Raw genomic sequence first — 20,235 nt, 5'->3', positions numbered from 1 at the left:
ACGCAGGAGGTGGAGGAATCTTCGAAAGGCCTCACCTGCATCAACATACACAAAGGTCTGTTCATCGAAAACAGATGCCCGTTTGGGATTCGTTCGGTCGTGGCAATTTTGCAATGGAACATGGAAAGTCTGCTAAAGTCGGTTCCACACACCATGGGTTTCCAGGACGACATACTGGTCACAGGTCGGGGCACCATCGACCACTTGAAGAATCTGGAAGATGTTCTAAGTCGGCTAGATCGCGTGGGACTCAGGTTGAAACGCTCAAAGTGTGTTTTCCTGGTGCCAGAGGATGGCATCCGACCCACCGACGCCAAGACGGAGGCCATCAAGAACGTGCCGAGACCACAGAACGTGATGGAGCTGTGGTCGTTCCTGGGACTTCTCAAGTATTTCGGTAATTTCCTAACCGGGTTAAGCAGCTTGCTAGAACCCCGACATGTGCTACTGTGCAAGGGAGATGACTGGGTATGGAGGAATTCACAAGAGGCTTCATTTGAGAAAGCCAGAAATCTGTTATGTTCAAACAAACTGCTTGTTCTGTATAACCCATGTAAACGATTAGTGCTAGCTTGTGATGCGTCGTCATGCGGGGTCAGGTATGTATTACAACAGGGTAACGAATCGGGGATTTTGCAACCGGTCGCTTATGCATCCAGGAATCTGTCCAAGGCCGAAAGCGCCCACAGCATGATTGAAAAAGTAGCTCTGGTGTGCGTCTATGGGGTGAAAAAAATCCACCAGTATTTGTTTGGTCTCAAATTTTAGCTCGAAACTGACCATAAGCTGCTCATATCGCTATTCTCAGAGAGCAAAGGGATTAACACCGATGCCTCTGCCCACATCCAAAGATGGGTGCTCACGCTGTCGGCATACAACTATGTAATCTGCCACAGACCGGGCACAGAGAACTGCGCTGATGCTCTCAATTTGCTACCATTGCCCACCACTGGGGTGGAAATGGCACAGCCTGCAGATTTGCTCATGGTGATGGATGCATTCGAAAATGAAAAGTCATCCATTACGGCCCGTCAGATCAGGACCTGGACCAGCCAGGATCCTTTACTGTCCCTGGTAAAAAGCTGTGTTCTCCATGGGAGCTGGTCCAGCGTCCCAGAAGAGATGCAGGAAGAGATTAAGCCATTCCACAGGGGCAAGAACGAAATGTCCTTACAGGCAGACTGTCTTTTGTGGGGTAATCGTGTGGTCTTGCCCAGGAAAGGCAGAGAAACGTTCATACACGAGCTACACAGCACCCACGCAGGCATAGTAATGATGAAAGCCATAGCAAGATCCCATGCATGGTGGCTCAGTATCGACTCAGATTTAGAGTCATGCGTGCGCCAGTGCAACACTTGCTCTCAAATGACGAATGCACCCAGAGAGGCACCGCTAAGTTTGTGGTCGTGGCCCTCCAAACCGTGGTCTAAGATCCACATTGACTTTGTGGGCCCATTTTTAGGCAAAATGTTCTTGGTTGTTGTGGACGCTTATTCAAAATGGATTGAATGTGTAATAATGTCTGTAAGCATGCCCACCGCCACCATCGAAAGCCTATGAGCCATGTTTGCCACACACGGCCTGCCTATGTCCTTGTCAGCGACAATGGGCCGTGTTTCACCAGTGCTGAATTCAAGCAATTCATGACCCGCAATGGGATCAAGCTCATCACATCTGCCCCGTTCAAGCCCACATCCAATGGCCAGGCAGAACAGGCAATTCAAACCATCAAGCAAAGCTTGAAACACACGTCGGAAGGCTCCCTGCAGACCCGCCTGTCCCGAGTCCTGCTCAGCTACCGCACCAGACCCCACTCGCTCACCGGGGTTCATGAAAAGGGTGCTCAAAACAAGGCTCTCTCTTGTCCACCCTGATCTCCATGATCACGTCGAGGGCAGGCGGCATCAACAAAGCATGTACCATGATTGCGCAAACTTGTCATGCGATATTGAGGTCAATGACCCTGTGTTTGTACTCAATTATGGACATGGTCCCAAATGGCTTGCTGGCACAGTCATAGCCAAAGAAGGGAGTAGGGTGTTTCAGGTCAAATTAGCCAATGGACTAACGTGCAGGAAGCATTTGGACCAAACCAAATTGTGGTTCACTAACAGCTACCAGCAACCCGAAGAGGACACCATCAACTTCGACCCTCCAACACACACACAAGTGGCAACCAACATCACAGTTGACCACGAAGCTAAACTCACCATCCCCAGCAACTCGGCAAGGCCAACTGCCCAGCAGCCCAGTGAAGAACCAACCAACTCACCCACACCTGCATTTGTACCGAAATGATCGACAAGGGAGCAAAAAGCCCCAGATCGTCTCACCCTGTAAATAAGTGTACTATTGACTTTACGAGAGAGTGATGTTATGTATGTAACCCTTGGCAACCTGTATCACACAACCTCCAGTTGGTCTACCTGTTGGAGTCCCAATGGATCCCAGCATCCCTTGGGAGCACTGTATATAAGCAGGCCTCCTACACTGTACGAGCACTCTGGAGTTCAATTAAAGGAGCTAAGGTCACACTTACTCATTGCATACAGTACCCAGTTTCATCCTTTATTATGAGCATAATACATGCACACAGAAGTGATGAGTGCAATGGCAAGCCTGCCAGAGAGCCTGTCAACAATGGCAAGGAGCATGGAGAAGTCTGCCTCCAACATTGCAAGGGGCTCTGCACAGAGCATAGAACCCAGGATTTCCAGCCTTGGAAATGATGCAAGATGGACCATGGAGACCCAGACCTGATGGTGCATGTGATGGGCAATGTCGCAGCTTACATTGTAACACAGGCAGAAATTACCCAGTGTCTTAATGCTGTAGCAAAAACTCAGACTGCTTTCATGAAGTCTCAGCTTAATGTCACACAAGCTCAGACCGCTGTCATTGTGGCTGGTTTACCATTGGCGAATGGGGCTTGTAGGGTGTTGCAGCAAGCCAGCAATCTGTACTCTAACAGATTGCTAGGAATGCTGAGGTGACGCCCTGGGGGAGTGGCAGTGGGTCATTGCAGCAGGACTCTGCTGTCCTCTCTCTAGATGACAGCATTTCTGTTCCCACCACTGCCACTCTGCCATTGCCCTTGCCGCTCCCTGTCAGCCAGCCAGTCCAGATTTTTGCCATGTATGCCGAAGTGGCGCTGTCTATAGCCGGGCTTCTTAGGGCCAGTGCTGCTTGAGATTGTCCTGCAAGGTGATCCCACGTGGAAACTCAGCAGTCTTCTACAAGCCATGCTGCAGCCAGTGGGGGAGCACTATGTAGGAACACGAGATTAGGAAAAACCACATGAAAGACAGACACTAAGGGATTGCATAAGTGTGATTAGTTAATATTTTTCATGTAAATATGTGTGAATTTATTTGTGATAAATTTATTCATTTTGTTTGGAATCTTTTGTCGAATCTCTGATTTCAACTTTGTACCCAGGAGGATGCTGTGATATTCCGTGAGACAGGGATGGTATGATGGGGAGTGTTGAGCAATGGGGATCTGGGGTATCATTAATTGAAATCAGAGTCTGATGAGCCATTCACGGATAGCCCGTCCAGATGAATGATTGTCTGCCTAACTCCTCCTTCTTCCTCCTTATCCTCTTCCTCTTCCTGGTCTCCCTAGTCCTTCTCCTGAGGTGATCCCGTAATGTCTGGTGGCAAGTGCTGTGCCCTCATGATGACTAAATTGTGAATCGTGCAGCAGATCACCGCAAAATGGGACACCCGCTCCTCCTGAACGGTCAAGACAGCGGAACCATTGCTTTAGTAGCCCGATGGTTTGCTTGATGATGTTTCTGGTGACAGCATGGCTCTCATTATGAATGCTGGGTACTAGTGTTGGGGTTGCGGAGGGGAGTTATGAGCCAGGTGGGGGCAACACTCTCACTCCAAACATTGGTACCTGCTCGATCGACTATGTCATCATCTGAGCCAAGGATTGCAAGGATGTGCGCATCACGCATGCCATGACAGGAACTGACAACTGCTGGATGGACCACCACCTAATCCATTCCATCATTGACATCAACATAGCCCCAAAGCGGCGATGGCAGCAGAAGCAGTGCCGCAAAAAATTCAATGCTGGGAGACTCAAAGACCCAGCTCAGAGAGCCCTACACAGTGAGCGCCTTGATGACCCCGAGACGCAGAATACCCACAGTGCTTCGTCTGCCCTTCAGGCCTCCATAACCAATGCCTGCGAAGAGACACTCGGTCACTCAACCAGGAAACATCAGGGGCTAGATTTTACACTTTTGTGCAGATCGCCCAAAAATGGGTGTTATTTCTGGCGTGGACGGTAAAAATGGGCTTTCAGATCGCTGGCTTGTCGTCCATTCTCAAAGCCACGAGTCTCCATTTTTTAAATTGGACAGTAACGCGAGCGATATGAAATGGGCGGTAGCGTTAAATCTCTCCGACCTTCTGCCGTAAAGTGTGGCCGTCCTTAGCATCGGCATGGCAACGCTCGATTCCCACAATTCAGGAGGTCAAGGGTCATCATGACATGCGCAGAAGAGGAGACAGAGAGAGGGAGCTGAGAGGGAGTGAAAGCGTGTGTGGGTGTGGTGTGCTTGCTTTGGGAGGAAGGAGGGAGAGTTTAGAGCTTTAAGCAAATTGGGGAAAAAAAATTAGCTGTTACCAGCCAGATATTTGCCCGAATTTGTAACCTATAATGGAGGGAGAGGAGGAGGCATCACAGCACGCTGTGGAGACAGACGCAGACGAGAGCAGTGAGGTGGGAGAGGCGCACATTTGAGGGTGCAAAAGAGCGAGGAGGTTCTCAGACGAGGCAAATGCCTCTCTCCTGCAGGAGGTCGAATTACGCTGGGGTGATTTGACACAGGGAGGGCGTGGGAAGCCCACTCCAAAGGCCTACCAGATGATATGGGCCGAGATAGCAGAGATGGTTCGCCGGCGACCAACAAGGTGTGTGAGGGCAACCAATGCCGCAAACGATGGAGCAACCTTGTCGAATCCACAAGAGTAAGTATTACATTTATTTACATGTACTTATGTATTTATATAATTTGATTTATAACAGTTATGAGTGACTATCAGCAGATGTGAGGTCTTGCACTTTTATCGGGAATGTTTCAGTCAAAGCCTGTGGTCACGGTGTACGTCTTTAGGTAAAGAATGATAATAATCATGATTACATCTGTCAGTTATGTGTTGTATCAGTCTCTGTGACAGTACCTAGCAATGATATCACGCAATTATCTCATGCCATGTCATCCTATTATCTTCTACAGAAGAAGCTATCGACGATGAGGTCCGCGCAGAGACGAACAGGTGGGCAGCCACTAGTCCTCAGTAACATCACTGAGATGGAGAAGCAGCTGCTCGCACTCGTGGGGGGGAAGCACCCCGGATGTCCACGCAAGCATCTGCAGACCCTGAAGTGATGCGACGTGAGTAAAGTTTACACCATTGCATGATGTAAAGTCAGTAGATGCCACACCCACTCATATCCGAACAATCATATATGATAGATGATTTTTAAAATTGTCCAATAAATAATGCTGGCCTAATAAAAATCATTGCAATGCAGAATGTGTTGATGGTCATGAAATGTGATGTCTGTGATGATTTTGATCGCGGTGGTGCTTTTGTCATGCATATGCTTGTGTGTAGCGCTGGAATCACCTTGTGACCCTAGCACCCGCTTCTCCGCTAATAACCTCATTTGTGTTTTGCAGCTCAGCCAGCTGTCCGGCCCCAGGCAAGACCACAGAGGCCAAGAAGTTGGGGACGCTGGGCCGGACTCACGAGATGATCCTACATCTGGTGCTGAGGAGCTCCAATTTTCGTCCGTCAATCCGCTGGGTCAGTTCTCTACGAAAGAGAGCGCCGACTTCTGCATCACTATGCTCCAGAAGCCATTCCACCCCAAGGCCATCTAGTGGTCCTCCGGTCATTCCCGCCTCCACTCTGGAGGTACCGGGCACAAGCACCTCGCCACAGAGCACCCCATTTGTCCCCAGGACGGCGCCGACCCTGCGGAGGTTTCGTGGACGCAGCTGGTCTGTTCCACGAGCGCCACATGAGAGTGGCGAGATGATACAGTTGTGCAGGAGGACTGTAGACATTAGTGATCAGATATTTGATGCATTGGGGGGCATATCCCGACAGCTGACCACCATGACTGAATACGTTCCGCAGATAGCGGAGGCCCTGGAGGCGATAGCCAGGAACACTGCTGATATAGGCCTCCCAGTGATCCCGGAGCGCGGCACTCCATCCCTAGGTTCCGCACCATCACTGCCAAAGACAGCTGAGAGGCAGGACCAAGATCCTGCTTCTGGATCCGAGAATGTTCCCACCTCGGCACCCCTTGCTCCCATACCCGTGCAACCACCGCCTCTGCCTTCATCCCCCCCAATGAGGCACCACCTGAGGAGCTCTTTGGCCAGGTGGCATGGAGTGAGGACGGGAAGGGGTAGAAGTGGGGAGAAGAAGGGGAGGGGGGAAGGAAAGTGAGGTGCATGTCTGCAGGTAATGGCTTTGTTATATCTCCAGCTGGGTGTATGAAATTTGTTGTAATGTATGGGGGGAGGGGACCACTCTCCTGCTTTGCATTTGTATTCTGTGTTGCTGGATATGCGGACTACTTGATTGATGTCAATGATCGAAAAAGTGGAGTGGTGGTGGGGTGTTTTTGCCCATGGTACTTATAATTTCAGACCAATGGTCATATACAATGCTTTTTATTCAACATAACCTTGTTGCGCATTGTCTCAGATAGCTAGACCATTACACACTGGTGATTCCTTAACATGAAAGGGTAAATAAAACTTAACTTGAATCAACTTAAACTTTAACTGGCACCACGGTGATGCCCATCATTGATGTCTGAGCTGCAGACACACAGCAGTGTGTCAGCATTGTCAATCACAGCAACGTTCTTTCAGGCAAATAGTTCAGTTATGAGCTCCTGAGATAAGTCTTGCAGCTATGTAGCCACCACGGGCCCTTTCCTGTGGTCTGGAGGGGGGCATAAGCATGGTTGCACAGTCAGCCTGATTGTCTGGCCCTAGCTCAGCGTCCAACCCCTCATCGTCTTCTTCCTCTCTCTCCTGAGGTGGACCATCAGTCCATTCTGGCAATTCTTGTCCCCTCCTGATAGCCAGGTTGTGCAGCATGGAGCACACGACCACAAAGTTAGCTACTTGCTCAGGGTTGTATTGTAGCTCCCCTCCTGAGTGCTGCAGGCATCTAAAGCACTGCTGAAGCACAGTTATTGTTTTCTGGACCACATTGCGTGTGTCTCTGTGGCTCTGGTTGTATCGCTTCACGTCCTCGGTGTGGGTATCACACAGGGGGACATCAGCCAGGTGGCTAGGCCATATCGGTTGTCACCAAGCATCCAGCATTGTACTTGTGGTTGACTCTTAAACATATCAGAGACAGTGCTCTCACCCAGGATATGAGTCTCATGGAAGCTGCCCGGACATTTGGCATTCATTGCCATTATTATCTGGTTGTGGTCGACAACTAGTTGGATTTTCAGGTTACGAAAAAGCTCTGGGTCCTGAGAAGGTGCCCGCATGGCAATGTGAGTGCACAGTATTGCTCCCTGCACCCTGGGGAACTTAGCAATGCAATAGAATGCTCCAGCCCTGTCAGTCTGAACCTCCGTGGTCATGGTGAAGCTGATAAAGTCCTTCCTACGTGCGTACAGGGCCTCCGTGACCTGTCTAATGCTGCAATGTATGGCAGGGTGAGACAGAGGTGAAATCTCGACCGCGGAGACCTGAAAGGAACTGGATGCATAGAAAGACAGTGCCGCGGTGACCTTGACCTTGACCGACAGTGATGTCCTGATGGCAGGCTGCATATCTGGCCTGATCAGCTCGCATATTTCATTGATCACCATCATGTGGAAGCACAGTCTCCGAAGGCAGGTGTGCTTGGACACGTCGAGTAAGACGTCTTCTCCCTGTAAGTGGTGATTAATGACGGTGTCCCTGATGACTATGTGTGTGGGAAGTGTATCCGCCTCCAGCTCCTGATGAACTGGAGCTACGGATGGATTCACTCTGGAGTGTGCACGATGCTGAAAATGGCATGAATAGCACGTTTAGTGAGTTGGTCTTACCGCAGGTAAAGAGTACACAGCTAGATAGGGAATGGAAGACCAACAGGAAGAGCAGTGCAAGGAAGGTAGGGCAGGGATCCCCTGCAAAACAGATACACCGCTTTGAGTACTGTTGAGGGGGATCACTCATCAGGAGGGAGCAGCAGCAGCCAAGTTCATGGCACCGTGGCTGGCTCTGCTGCACAGGTAGGCAGGAAAAAGAGTGGGAGAGCGATAGTGATAGGGGATTCAATTGTAAGGGGAATAGATAGGTGTTTCTGCGGCCGCAACCAAGACTCCAGGATGGTATGTTCCTCCCTGGTGCAAGGGTCAAGGATGTCTTGGAGCGGGTGCAGGACATTCTGAAAAGGGAGGGTGAACAGCCAGTTGTCATGGTGCATATAGGTACCAATGAAATAGATAAAAAAATGGGATGAGGTCCTACGAGGCGAATTTAGGGAGCTAGGAGCTAAATTAAAAAGTAGGACCTCAAAAGTAGTAATCTCAGGATTGCTACCAGTGCCACGTGCTAGTCAGAGTAGGAATCGCAGGATCGTTCCGATGAATACGTGGCCTGAGGAGTGGTGCAGAAGGAAGGGATTCAAATTCCTGGGACATTGGAACCAGTTGTGGGGGAGGTGGGACCAGTTCAAACAGGACAGTCTGCACCTGGGCAGGACTGGAACCAATATCCTAGTGCTGTTAGGGAGGGGTTAAACTAATATAGCAGGGGGATGGGAACCTATGCAGGGAGATAGAGGGAAATAAAAAGGAGGCAGAAGCAAAATATAGAAAGGAGAATAGTAAAAGTGGAGGGCAGAGAAACCCAAGGCAAAAAACAAAAAGGGCCACATTACAGCAAAATACTAAAGGGGAAAAGTGTGTTTAAAAAAAAACAAGCCTGAAGGCTCTGTGCCTCAATGCGAGGAGTATTTGGAATAAGGTGAATGAATTAACTGCGCAGATAGCAGTTAATGGATATGATGTGATTGACATCATGGAGACATGGCGTCAGGAGGACCAAGGCTGGGAACTCAACATCCAGGGGTATTCAGCATTTAGGAACGATAGACAGAAACGAAAAGAAGGCAGGGTGGCGTTGCTGGTTAAAGATGAAATCAATGCAATTGTAAGGAAGGACATTAGCCTGGATGATGTGGAATCGGTATGGGTGGAGCTGTGGAACTCAAAAGCGCAGAAAACACTAGTGGGTGTTGTGTATAGACCACAAAATAGAAGTAGTGAGGTTGGGGACAGCATCAAACAAGAAATAAGGGATGTGTGCAATATAGATACAGCAGTAATCATGGGTGACTTTAATCTACACATTGATTGGGCTAACCTAACTGGTAGCAATGCGGTGGTGGAGGATTTCCTGGAGTGTATTAGGGATGGTTTTCCAGACCAATATGTCGAGGAACCAATCAGGGAACTGGCCATCCTAGACTGGGTATTGTGTAATGAGAAGGGACTAATTAGCAATCTTGTTGTGCAAGGCCCCTTGGGGAAAAGTGACCATAATATGGTAGAATTCCTTATTAAGATGGAGAGTGACAAAGTTAATTCGGAAACTAGGGTCCTGAACTTAAGGAAAGGTAACTTCGACGGTATGAGGCGTGAATTGGCTAGAATAGACTGGCAAACGATATTGAAAGGATTGACAGTGGATTAGCAATGGCAAACATTTAAAGATCACATGGATGAACTTCTGCAAATGTATATCCCTGTCTGGAGTAAAAATAAAACTGGGAAGGTGGCTCAACCATGGCTAACAAAGGAAATTAAGAATAGTGTTAAAGCCAAGGAAGAGGCATATAAATTGGCTAGAAAAAGCAACAAACCTGAGGACTGGGAGAAATTTAGAATTCAACAGAGGAGGACTAAGGGTTTAATTAAGAGGGGGAAAATAGTGTACGAGAGGAAGCTTGCAGGGAATATAAAAACTGACTGCAAAAACTTCTATAAATATGTGAAGAGAAAGAGATTAGTAAAGACAAACGTAGATCCCTTGCAGTTGGATTCAGGTGATATTATAATGGAGAACAAAGAAATGGCAGATCAATTGAACAAATACTTCGGTTCTGTCTTCACGAAGGAAGATTCAAATAACCTTCCGAAGGTACTAGGGGACAGTGGGTCTAGTGAGAAGGAGGAACTGAAGGATATCCTTACTAGGTGGCAAATTGTGTTACGGAAATTGATGGGAATGAAGGCCGATAAATCCCCGGGGCCCGATAGTCTGCATCCCAGAGTGCTTAAGGAAGTGGCCCTAGAAGTAGTGGATGCATTGGTGATCATTTTCCAACAGTCTATCGACTCTGGATCAGTTCCCATGGACTGGAGGGTAGCTAATGTAACACCACTTTTTAAAAAAGGAGGGAGAGAGAAAATGGGTAATTATAGGCCGGTTAGCTTGACATCAATGTTGGAATCGATCATGAAGGACGAAATAGCAGCACATTTTGAAAGCGGTGACAGGATCGGACCAAGCCAACAGGGATTTATGAAAGGGAAATCATGCTTGATGAATCTTCTGGAATTTTTTGAGGATGTAACTAGCAGAGTGGACAAGAGAGAACCAATGGATATGGTGTATTTGGACTTTCAGAAGGCTTTTGACCAGGTCCCGCACAAGAGATTGGTTGCAAAATCAAAGCACATGGTATTGCGGATAATATACTGACGTCGATAGGGAACTGGTTGGCAGACAGGAAGCAGAGAGTCGGGATAAACGGGTCCTTTTCAGAATGGCAGGCAGTGACTAGTGGAGTGCCGCAGGGCTCAGTGCTGGGACCCCAGCTCTTTACAATATACATTAACGATTTGGATGAAGGAATAGAGTGTAATATCTCCAAGTTTGCAAATGATGCTAAACTGGATGGCGGTGTGAGCTGTGAGAGGGACGCTTAGAGGCTGCAGGGTGATTGAGACAGGTTAGGTGAGTGGGCAAATGCATGGCATATGCAGTGTAATGTGGATACATGTGAAGTTATCCATTTTGGGGGCAGAAACACGAAGGCAGAATATTATCTGAATGGCGGCAGACTAGGAAAAGGGGAGGTGCAACGAGACCTGGGTGTCATGGTTCACCAGTCGCTGAAAGTGGGCACGCAGATACAGCAGGCGGTAAAGAAGGCAAATGGTATGTTGGCCGTCATAGCTAGGGGATTTGAATATAGAAGCAGGGAGGTCTTACTACAGTTGTACCGGGCCTTAGTGAGGCCTCACCTGGAATCTTGTGTTCAGTTTTGGTCTCCTAGTCTGAGGAAGAACGTTCTTGCTATTGAGGGACTGCAGCGAATGTTTATCAGACTGATTCCAGGGATGGCTGGGCTGTCATATGAGGAGAGACTGGATCAACTAAGCCTTTATTCCCTGGAGTTTAGAAGGATGAGAAGGGATCTCATAGAAACATATAAGATTCTGACGGGACGAGACAGGTTAGATGCGGGAAGAATGTTCCCGATGTTGGGGAAGTCCAGAACCAGGGGACATAGTCTTAGGATAAGGGTAGGTTATTTAGGATTGAGATGAGGAGAAACTTCTTCACTCAGAGAGTTGTTAACCTGTGGAATTCCTTGCCGCAGAGAGTTGTTGATGCCAGTTCACTGGATATATTCAAGAGGGAGTTAGATATCGCTCTTACGGTTAAGGGGATCAAGGGGTATAGAGAGAAAGCAAGAAAGTGGTACTGAAGGAATGATCAGCCATGATCTTATTGTATGGCGGTGCAGACTCGAAGGGTCGAATGGCCTACTCCTGCACCTATTTTTCTATGTTTCTAAGTTCGGCTTGTGTATAGTCTGGACCTCCTGCTCAGTCTGGCATGTCGTAGATTGGGCACATAATGATGTGCATTAGACGTTGTGCCATTTGCACTCTGCAGCATCTGCATAATAATTGATGCAGGCTGAGAAATGGCTCTCCCCATTCCAATGAAAGTATAATAGCGATTGATCAGAGGCAATAATTTCCGCACTAAAATACACCTACAGTAAACCCCAATCGTCCAGAGTCTGAAAAGATATCTGTTGAGATGGTCACTTCATCTGAGAACTCCAGAGTCAATGTGATTCATTCAGAACAGTTCCACTTTTTCTGAGCAGTGTTTTGGGCAAGCGATATTGTGGGCGAGATGTGAGCAAGGTGGTGAAAGTGATGCTGGGCGATCTCCTGGACATTAGTTTCGGCAAATTTGATCTTTACGACAAAATAAAGTGGGCAGTCGGTATTATTGAATCTCAGTGTTAATTACATGCCATAAGTAATGCTGGGCGATATTATGGGCGTTGGTTTCACCCATTCTGATGATTCCACCCCAAAAAGGTGGGCGGGCGGTATTATTTTTCCCGGAGTTACATATATGGGGAAAGTATCGCTCGCCGATAAGTATCCGAAAAATGGGTGTCAGTTTCCATTTTGGGCTAAATGGGCGATATCTGGGCATTATACCTCATTTCAGAAGTAAAATGGACGTTAGGTGGGCATTATGCATGCAAATAAATGGAAAATCTAGCCCCAGATCTGGTTTGATGAGAATAACCAGGAGATCCAAGAGCTAATAGATTGCAAATGCAGGGCATTGCTGTGCCTTAAACAACAACCCAACTCGGGATCAGCAAGGCAGCATTACATACGACTTAAGGCCAAGGTCCAACAAAAAACTCGGGACCTAAAGAACAGATGGTGGATGGAGAAAGCACAGAAGATACACCAGCTGGCCAACAGCCATGATATGCAAGGATTCTTCACCACAGTCAAGGCCACCTATGGTCCAAACACCCAAGGCCCCACCCCACTGTAGGATTCACAAAATTTTGGGCCCCCCTACTCAATGGACATGTGTCTGGAATTTGAAAGGGGAACTGTGTTAGACTTTTGGTGGAGAAATGTGGTCAGAAATATCTCACTATTAGGTGCCTTAGGACTAAACTAGGGCCTTTTAGATTGAGTTTGGACATTTTAAATTGTATGCTGGGTCTGCATAGGGAATTAAGATCTTTGTAGGGCTGCTAACCCACCTGGGAGGCAGGCCCCAGGGAGACATTAGCAGTCTAACAAAAGCCCACTTACCAGGGACCCAGATGCATTCATATTTTAATAGTTCATAAAACAGCTGTTCAGAAATACCCTGGCATCAGCAAAACACACAATGGACAGTATCACGACCTGATTACATTCGAACAGCATCATTTGAAAACCCCATCAACACCTTTGGGAATCTTGTATCATGCTAATGTTCAATCAGCCTACCAAAATTCATACAAAGGTATCACATTAGAGTTGATCAGCCTGCCAAAATCGCACAAAAGCAGTCATCAAAAATCAATTGTTCAACCGAGTTTAGGCGCGAAAGTTTAAGCAGCCTCTCAGGTATAACTGGGGGCCTTGCTGGTAGCTTGGGTGGTAACCTTTGGGCTGAGGAAACTCTTTTGAAGAAACGTACCTGAGAACACTCTGGAAAAGCACTTGGACCCTGGGCTCTTTGATTCTGGCTTTGAAACATCTAACTTGCCACACGAGGCTACAGCAACGCAACAAGAACAATCTAACAAGAAGCCTCAGAGTCACTGAAAAACCAACAATCATCCAGCACTGACTCAAGGGGAAAAAAAACTTATTTACCATCAAAACGTCGACTAGTGCTAATACCGAAGACATTGCAACCAGCTAAGGAATCCACAAGATTGAGGAGAGAGAAAGCAGTGTGCAACTGGTCTAAACTGTGGAGAAATCCTTTGGTGAGCATAGTCCCTGCAATTTCAGCCTAACTTAGTTAGTGTAGTGGTGGGAGGTATTTTTTTTTTCACTGCATAACCTCTGTACCCGTTGCGTATACATTTTCTGTACATTTTATTATATGCTATTAAGTTAATTAGTGTGGTGTGCTATTTTCTAAATAAAATATTTGTTCTTGCACCAAACAGTAGTCTGTCTACATCTATCACATCCCCGAAATAATTCCAAGCCCTAGAACCAGGGAGTGGGACGATTCGAACCATCAAGGTCAGAAAAGGCTGACAAACCCACCACCCACTACATACTGGCGAGCCAGGTAGGAGCTTGGTGCAAAGGATGTGAGGATGTAGACTCGGTTCTGATGGAAAGAACAAAAATGGAGGAAAGAATCTCCGAATATGTATTCAAGAAAGTAAATATTACCGAAAAGTGGGTCATAAGCTTGTTACGGGCTGAGCGTCCAGTGGACGCAGCTGTTAAGTGGTCCGAGAGCAAGGACCATAAAAGGTCACTAGAGAAGGTTATTTGGTTGGTCTGCTACCAAAGGCAGATCCAGTTGCTGGATAGGAATATCAAGAAATTGGTAGCAGAGCTCCGGGAATCCGAAGAGCACTCAGCCGTAAGGGCTATGGCAGGGAAGAAAATGTTTGAGAAATTAACTAAACAAAAGATTATAGCTAGAGGAGACCCACAGGAATAAGCAGGACTATTTCCAATGCCAAGTAACAGAGGCAAAGGGGAATGAGCTAGCGCTGTGGGAGGAAAATGCCTGCCTAACAAAAGTAATAAGAGAACAGGAGAAGAGGATACGGGATGTGCAGGCAGCCTATAAAGTAGCCAGTAGCAAGGGCTTTGGGGTGGAGGATCACAGACCCTGTGAGGCCAAGATAAAAAGTTTAATCCAGGCCCTATCTAATGCTAAGGGGATGGTATGCCTGATAAGCCCAAGCACTCCTAAGGGAGACGTGTAGGAGCAAGGGGGAGTAGAGGGGGAGAGGGATAGAGAGGCAGAAAGGGGCGTCCAACCACCGCCTGTAACCCTATCGAGGTTAAGCTTGGCAGTACAGAGAGAGCGCGGCACCGAGGAAATACAAGGGGTGTCAGGACCAGGGCCGATGTGCCCGATCCAACAACAAAAGTATGGTGCCGGCAATGGTAGTCAGGGACAAGGGGCCCTGGAGAGCCAATTTGTAATCCCCCATGGAACCCAGCAGCTCCGGGCAATGGTAGCTCATTTAGAAAAGTTAACCCTTCAAGGGGACCCCTTGGTCCATTTTATGGACATAGAGCAGGCAGCCGGTATAAAAGGCTGCGATGAGGCCGAACAGGCTAAAATTCTGCTTTTCTCCTTGGATCGCAAGATATACCAGGCCCTCTCTGCAGATAGCATATGCTGTGATCCAAGAAGAGGTGTTAGAGGTTCTGGGCCTAAGTGATGGAAGTCCGTTTTCCCCGGTCGAGAAAATCCTGCAACAGGCAGGCGAAACTCCACAGGCTTTCGCAGACAGGGTGTGGCCTGTCTACGAGAGAGCATGTGGAGGAGATCTCGACCGGAACACCTGGACCAGGAACCAACAGCTCGCTGACTTCACAGCCTCATGGCTAACTGCCTGCCATGAATAAAGGCTAAAGTCGAGCTGTGGTTCGACCCCAGAGACCCCACCGTTACCGAGGAGTCAGTGGTTAGACAGGTAACCCCGGCTTACCACAACGTCAGCGGGACAGTTGAGGCCCCACAAAAAGGAAAGGTCCACGAGGTATGGCCCAGTAATTCCAGGAGAGAATGGCACCAGGAAGGGGGGAGCCCTTCCGACTCAAAGAATACGTGCTATGGGTGCGGAAAAAATGGACACCGGCGGAAGGAATGCCGAAATCCTTGGAAAGATAGGGCAGGAAAGGAATCCCACCCTTAAAGGATTCCCCTGCCACAAAAGGTTTAACAGCCCCGGCCCAAAAATTCAGATCTGTGGCACACAATCCCTCTGACAGTTTCGATGAGATTGTGGCCGCGCTCCGAACTATGATAATGGGCTCAGGTAAGGTAGCTGTAGCCACCGGCACAACCCCATCTGCCCCACCTAATCCTGATCCAGAACTAGAGCCAACGCAGCCTGTATACTTGTGCCCTTTACAATATGATGAGTGGAAACAGCCTTGCGTGAAGATGGAGGTGGAGAGGGTTAAAGAGACCTTTCTGCAAGACACTGGTGCATCGTCTATGCGGATAACCCAATCACCTCACCTCTGTCAAACGGAGTCCCGTATTTCTTGGTAGGGTTCACAGGTAACAAGCAGGCTGGCTCGTTCTCCATTCCACGATCAATTGATTTAGGAGCACTCCACACCAAGTGGACATGTGTCCTACTGAAGTGGGAGAAAGAGGGAACAGGGATCCGAGGCGCAGATTTCATTATTGGCCTAGTGCACCTCAAAGGTAGTAATCTCTGGATTGCTACCAGTGCCACGTGCTAATCAGAGTAGAGGGAGTAGGATAGTTAGAATAAATACGTGGCTTGAGCAGTGGTGCAAGGGGGAGGGATTCAAATTCCTGGGACCATTGGAACCAGTTCTGGGGGAAGTGGGACCTGTACAAAAGGGATGGTCTGCACTTGGGCAGGACTGGAACTGATGTCGTAGGGGTAACATTTGCGAATGCAGTTCGGGAGTGTTTAAACTAATATGGCAGGGGGGGGGGGGGAACCTATGCAGCGAGATAGGGTGAAGTAATATGGAATCAGAAACAGATGGTAGAAAGGTAAAAAGCAATAGTGGAAGGCCGAGTAAACAAAGGCAAGAAACAAAAAGGGCCACACTACATCATAATTCTAAAAGGACAAAGGGTGTTAAAAAAACAAGCCTGAAGGCTTTGTGTCTTAATGCAAGGAGTATCCGTAATAAGGTGGATGAATTAGCTGTGCAAATAGATGTTAACAGATATGATGTGATTGGGATTACAGAGACGTGGCTCCAGGATGATCAGGGCTGGGAACTCAACATCCATGGGTATGCAATATTCAGGAAGGATAGAATAAAAGGAAAAGGAGGTGGGGTAGCATTGCTGGTTAAAGAGGAGATTAATGCAATAGTTAGGAAGGACATTAGCTTGGATGATGTGGAATGTATATGGGTAGAGCTGCAGAACACCAAAGGGCAAAAACCGTTAGTGGGAGTTGTGTACAGACCTCCAAACAGTAGTAGTGATGTTGGGGAGGGCATCAAACAGGAAATTAGGGGTGCATGCAATAAAGGTGCAGCAGTTATCATGGGTGACTTTAATATGCATATAGATTGGGCTAACCAAACTGGAAGCAATACGGTGGAGGAGGATTTCCTGGAGTGCAAAAGGGATGGTTTTCTCGACCAATATGTCGAGGAACCAACTAGGGGGGAGGCCATCTTAGACTGGTTGTTGTGTAATGAGAGAGAATTAATTAGCAATCTCGTTGTGCGAGGTCCCTTGGGAAAGAGTGACCGTAATATGGTGAAATTCTACATTAGGATGGAGAATGAAACAGTTAATTCAGAGACCATGGTCCAGAACTTAAAGAAGGGTAACTTTGAAGGTATGAGGCGTGAATTGGCTAGGATAGATTGGCGAATGATACTTAAGGGGTTGACTGTGGATGGGCAATGGCAGACATTTAGAGACCGCATGGATGAACTACAACAATTGTACATTCTTGTCTGGCGTAAAATTACAAAAGGGAAGGTGGCTCAACCGTGGCTATCAAGGGAAATCTGGGATAGTATTAAAGTCAAGGAAGTGGCGTACAAATTGGCCAGAAATAGCAGTGAACCCGGGGACTGGGAGAAATTTAGAACTCAGCAGAGGAGGACAAAGGGTTTGATTAGGGCAGGGAAAATAGAGTATGAGAGGAAGCTTGCAGGGAACATTAAGACAGACTGCAAAAGTTTCTATAGATATGTAAAGCGAAAAAGGTTAGTAAAGACAAACATAGGTCCCCTGCAGTCAGAATCAGGGGAAGTCATAACGGGGAACAAAGAAATGGCAGACCAATTGAAGAAGTACTTTGGTTCGGTATTCAATAAGGAGGACACAAACAACCTTCCGGATATAAAAGGGGTCAGAGGGTCTAGTAAGAAGGAGGAACTGAGGGAAATCCTTATTAGTTGGGAAATTGTGTTGGGGAAATTGATGGGATTGAAGGCCGATAAATCCCCAGGGCTTGATGGACTGCATCCCAGAGTACTTAAGGAGGTGGCCTTGGAAATAGCGGATGCATTGACAGTCATTTTCCAACATTCCATTGACTCTGGATCAGTTCCTATGGAGTGGAGGGTAGCCAATGTAGCCCCACTTTTTAAAAAAGGAGGGAGAGAGAAAACAGGGAATTATAGACCGGTCAGCCTGACATCAATAGTAGGTAAAATGATGGAATCAATTATTAAAGATGTCATAGCAGCGCAGTCGGAAAGAGGTGACATGATAGGTCCAAGTCAGCATGGATTTGTGAAAGGGAAATCATGTTTGACAAATCTTCTGGAATTTTTTGAGGATGTTTCCAGTAGAGTGGACAAGGGAGAATCAGTTGATGTGGTGCATTTGGACTTTCAGAAGGCTTTCGACAAGGTCCCACACAAGAGGTTAATATGCAAAGTTAAAGCACATGGGATTGGGGGTAGTGTGCTGACGTGGATTGAGAACTGGTTGGCAGACAGGAAGAAAAGAGTAGGAGTAAATGGGTACTTTTCAGAATGGCAGGCAGTGACTAGTGGGGTACCGCAAGGTTCTGGGTTAGGGCCCCAGCTGTTTACATTGTACATTAATGATTTAGACGAGAGGATTAAATGTAGTAGCTCCAAATTTGCGGATGACACTAAGTTGGGTGGCAGTGTGAGTTGTGAGGAGGATGCTATGAGGCTGCAGAGTGACTTGGATAGGTTAGGTGAGTGGGCAAATGCATGGCAGATGACGTATAATGTGGATAAATGTGAGGTGATCCACTTTGGTGGTAAAAACAGAGAGACAGACTATTATCTGAATGGTGACAGATTAGGAAAAGGGGAGGTGCAACGAGACCTGGGTGTCATGGTACATCAGTCATTGAAGGTTGGCATGCAGGTACAGCAGGCAGCTAAGAAAGCAAATGGCATGTTGGCCTTCATGGCGAGGGGATATGAGTGCAGGGGCAGGGAGGTGTTACTACAGTTGTACAGGGCCTTGGTGAGGCCACACCTGGAGTATTGTGTACAGTTTTGGTCTCCTAACTTGAGGAAGAACATTCTTGCTATTGAGGGAGTGCAGCGAAGGTTCACCAGACTGATTCCCAGGATGGCGGGACTGACCTATCAAGAAAGACTGGATCAACTGGGCTTGTATTCACTGGAGTTCAGAAGAATGAGAGGGGATCTCATAGAAACGTTTGAAATTCTGATGGGTTTAGACAGGTTAGATGCAGGAAGAATGTTCCCAATGTTGGGGAAGTCCAGAACCAGGGGTCACAGTCTAAGGATAAGGGGTAAGCTATTTAGGACTGAGATGAGGAGAAACTTCTTCACCCAGAGAGTGGTGAACCTGTGGAATTCTCTGCCACAGAAAGTTGTTGAGGCCAATTCACTAAATATATTCAAAAAGGAGTTAGATGTAGTCCTTACTACTAGGGGGATTAAGGGGTATGGTGAGAAAGCAGGAATGGGGTACTGAAGTTGCATGTTCAGCCATGAACTCATTGAATGGCGGTGCTGGCTCGAAGGCCCGAATGGCCTACTCCTGCACCTATTTTCTATGTTTCTATGTTTCTATGTATCTTAGAAATCATTGTCTATGGGGAGCGGTGTGCACGGGGGAAGAGAAAGAAGTTATAGTTATCCCAGGGATACAAGGCAAAGGGACCCTATGCTTGGTAAAGCCAAAAAAAGGCTGTGACCTTGAGTGACTGGTAAGCAGTACCCCCAGAGAGTATCAGGCGTTTGTGCAGGCAAGTCTCAGTGCATTCACCACCCATAAGCATGATTGTGGAAGGGTAACTGGGGTCGAGGTTAGCGTAGATGGCCAGGCCCCAAAAACAGTATAATTTCCCTAGGGAGCCGGAGGCAGACCTGGAGATTGCCCTGGGTTCCCTAGTCACACAGACAGAGTTGAGGCCGATAGCCACCCACGTGAACTCACCATTTTGGCTGGTTAGGAAACCGGACAATTCGTGGAGAGCCACTGTGGACTACCAGGTCCTCAACCGCAATCTCCCAGCTTGCGTGCCCACGGTCGCTGCAGTCGCCAACCTAATTGGAAGCATACCGGCATCCGCATGCACCTTCATGGTGCTGGATATCTCAAATGGCTTTACGTCCATCCCGTTAAAGCGAGGGGACCAGTACAAATTTGCTTTTACCTTCAAGGGCCAGCAATACACATGGAACTGCCTTCATAGCAGCCCTAATATATTCCACCAATGT

The sequence above is a fragment of the Pristiophorus japonicus genome, chromosome 2 (assembly GCF_044704955.1).
Source record: "Pristiophorus japonicus isolate sPriJap1 chromosome 2, sPriJap1.hap1, whole genome shotgun sequence".
NCBI lineage: Eukaryota > Metazoa > Chordata > Chondrichthyes > Pristiophoridae > Pristiophorus > Pristiophorus japonicus.
Note: the sequence above shows the minus strand (reverse complement) of the source record.